Below are 3,653 nucleotides of genomic sequence, written 5' to 3'. Positions count from 1 at the left end.
ATCACCTGAGGTCAGGAGTTCAAGACCAGCCTGGCCAACATAGTGAAACCTCATCTCTACAAAAAATACAAAAAAATTAGCTGGGTGTGGTGGCGTGTGCCTGTAATCCCAGCTACTTGGGAGGCTGAGGCAGAAGAATTGCTTGAACCCGGGAGGCAGAGCTTGCAGTGAGCCCAGATCACACCACTGCACTCCAGCCTGGGTGACAGAGCAAGACTCTGTATCAAAAAAAAAAAAAAAAACCAGAAGCAGGGTCTTGCTATATTGCCCAGGCTGGTCCTAAACTCCTGGGCTCAAGTTACCCTCCCACCTCAGCCTCCCAAAGTGCTGGGATTACAGGCATAAGCCACCTCGCCTGGCCTGCTTCAAATTTTTTTGAATAAACACAAATTCCTTTTATTGTAACAACAGAGAACAAAAACAACCAAAGCAGATATCTAAAAACAGACTTTGGTAGATCAAGGCCAGATATGCAGCTCACCTGTCTCTTAGTTCATCTTCCAGGAAGGCCTGAGTGAGCCTGCTGCTGCTGCCCGTTTCATTTTCAGATACTTGGGCATCTACTTTGAAGCCTTTACATGGTCAGCTCTGGAGAAAGAGAAATGAGTGTCCAACATTCCATTTATTTAGTTAGCCTGAATGCACGTGGGCTCTTCTGCAGCTCCTGTTGTCACCCCAAGATCAGCTTTGGGCCAGACTCAGCACTTGCTTCCATCCCCTGGTCACCCTCTTCCAAAACAAATGAACTGATCCAACTCCATCAGCCATCTTGAGTAAGGTAGCATTTACTGACTTTTCTTTGGGAAAGCGAGGCAAGCTCCTCATAACATATGGCAAAATTTCCCTAAGGATACCTGCAGACACTTCTGCTCATCCCTCCAAGTTCCTCTCAGCGGCTGCTGCATGCCCTTCTTCTTCCCCAAACTGCATCAAGTGGCCCCTTGAGCCTGACATTGCTCCCTTCTTTCCTTCACTGGTGCATGCTACTCCTTGAAAAGAGAGTCGGTGATCCTTTCGTAGTTCATAAGTGTGATGACTGTGATTTCATGCTCATGCGCGAGAGATGGGTGGGCCTCCCTCAAACTTTGTTACAATGTTGGCCCATTAGCCATCTGATGTGGAAAAAATAAAAGAAAAGAAAGTTGGATTGTCAAACAAATTTCAACCACCTCATTTTTTTTTTTTTTTTGAGATGGAGTCTTGCTGTGTCATCCAGGCTGGAGTCCAGTGGTGCCATCTCTGCTCACTGCAGTCTGTGCCTCCTGGGTTCAAGCGATTCTCCCATCTCAGCCTCCTGAGTAGCTGGGACTACAGGCATGTGCCACAATGCCTGGCTAATTTTTTTGTATTTTTAGTAGAGATAGGGTTTTGCCATGTTGGCCAGGCTGGTCTCAAACTCCTGACCTCAGTTGATCCACCCACCTCGGCTTCCCAAAGTGCTGGGATTATAGGCGTGAGCCACCGCGCCGGGCCCAACCACCTCATCTTTTTCAGGCAAGCCTTCAAGGCCCATAGTTCAATTACATTAAGCTTAATGGCGCCTGAAAGCTGGGCAAAACTCTTATATTTGATTTAATGCCCTCAGTACGACCAGAAAACTAGTATAGGGCTTGTGCAAAACACATGGCCATAGGATGTGCCCTGTAAGATCTAACCACTCTTAGGGGCAAAAATAGGGCAGAGTGGGACAGATGTGAGGTGGTACAGCATGTGGTTTCAGCTGGACCATGCTCTGAGCCATTTGGACTGTGAAGGTTTCTCTCCCAGAAGGTAGCAGGATAGGTCATGGGGTATTGTAGGCCTTGACAAGAGCACAAATGGAGGCCTAAAAACCAGATGTCTAAATATTTTAAAGTTATAAATAAAACTCACAAACTCAAAATCATTCAGTACAATATGTTCTGTCTCCTATCTTAACAAAAATACCTTCAGAACAACTTAGAAGTCCAGGTTGGAACTTTAAATTCTTAGATGTCTTAGAATCTCTTGCCGAAACATGGCGGCATGGGAAGAGCCAGCCCCCAGCTTTGGCCCTCATCCTGCATCCTTTCTTCTTCCCACTCCTGACTCCAGCCCTTCTTGCATCAGCATAGATCTCTTGCATTCCCATATGGACTTCTCAGCCCATATATCCACCTTCCTCATAACACTCATTCTTTGTTGATCCCTTAAGGTTGGGGTGTACACACCAGCCTCTGGGTCACCATTAGAAGAACTGACCTTGAAAAGGTCAGCACTGGGTCTGGAGACAAGCTTGGGGATATTTGGGCAGAGAATTCTGGAGTCCTATGCATTATCCAAAAAAAGTGAGGAGAATGTCAAATAGTTCATTTCTAATTTGTAATCTTTAAAGGCCCTCTCCAAGATGATTTGAGGAAACTTGAGAGTCTCTTCCACTGAGTAAACTTTTCCCATCAGGGGGACTTTGGCGTTTTCCTTTCTTTGGTATTTTCTTCCAAAATACCTGTTTTGACCACCAACCAATAAAGGAAAGCCGTGGAAACCAACAGGAAATAACACTCACTCAACAAGCACTGACTATTTGCCAAGCATCATGTTAGATGCTTTATGTGCCTCATTTCATTTCATCCTCACTATATTCTTGAAGATAGTTATGTTTTTTCTTTAATGTAAAGATGAGGAATCCAAGGTTTAGAAATGTTATACAACTTGCCCCAGGTCACAACCCTGGTAAGTGGAAGAGTCTGGATGATGGTGATGAAGATGGTGATAATAATGGTGCTGATGATGAACACAGCTCACATTGGTTGAGAATACATTATGAGTCAACCAGTGTGCTGAGCGTGCTACATGCATTAACTCATTCAATTACCGCAACTGCCTTTTTGGACTGGTACTTTCATTAACTCCATTTTAAAGACGAGGAAACACATTCACTCTTGGTCTGCTCATTCCAAACCACTGACTCTACTATTAGCCATACTCCTTAGATCGTACTTCTCCACCCACTGGGTCCTGACATCCCACTCCCACCTCTCTTATTGCGGGTTGCTCAAACTGTCTGTAGACTCAGCTGCTTTCTATAACTTTAACCTCACAACTGGCTGATTGGCTTTTGGGAGGTAGTGCATAGTAAAGCCTTGGCAGGCAGATGTCAGGTTGACCAAGGTTCCTATCTTAAATGTTGAAAATTTAGTGTTTCACACCTTGAAAATACACTCTGACAAGTTTTATGCAAATTACCCCCAAGAGCTGACACATAGCCAACAAAACAGCCTCAACAAAAACCTTCTCAATCTTACCTCTAGGAAGCTCTTGGCTTTTGCTAACCACAATCTTAGAGAAGCTTTCAGCTAATCAAAGGTGAGTGTAGCTTCATACTAATATAGCAAATCTGGTTTCTTTCTTTCTTTTTTTTGTGGACTCACCCAAAAATGCAGAAATGGCTGGATGGTTGATGCCTTATTTATCTTATTTTTTATTTTTATTTTTATGGTTTCAAGCAATTCTTGTACCTCAGCATCCAGAGTAGCTGGGGTTACAGGCGTGCACCACCACACCTGGATAATTTTTGTATTTTTAGTAGAGATAGGGTTTTGCCTTGTTCGCCAGGCTGGTCTTGAACTCCAGACCTCAGGTGATCTACCCTCCTTGACCTCCCAAAGTGCTGGGATTACAGGCATGAGCCACTG

The 3,653-nt window shown here is 44.4% G+C and overlaps 1 pseudogene; it reads left to right on the top strand.

Moving 5' to 3' along the window:
- Nucleotides 1-1,008: 1,008 nt before the first annotated feature.
- Nucleotides 1,009-1,118, top strand: LOC115831079 (annotated as a pseudogene).
- The last annotated feature ends 2,535 nt before the right edge of the window (nt 1,119-3,653 follow it).

This window comes from Nomascus leucogenys, chromosome 17, assembly GCF_006542625.1.
Source record: "Nomascus leucogenys isolate Asia chromosome 17, Asia_NLE_v1, whole genome shotgun sequence".
In the NCBI taxonomy this organism is placed as follows: domain Eukaryota; kingdom Metazoa; phylum Chordata; class Mammalia; order Primates; family Hylobatidae; genus Nomascus; species Nomascus leucogenys.
The sequence above is the reverse complement of the archived record's forward strand: the minus strand, read 5'-3'. Positions and strand labels throughout refer to the sequence as shown.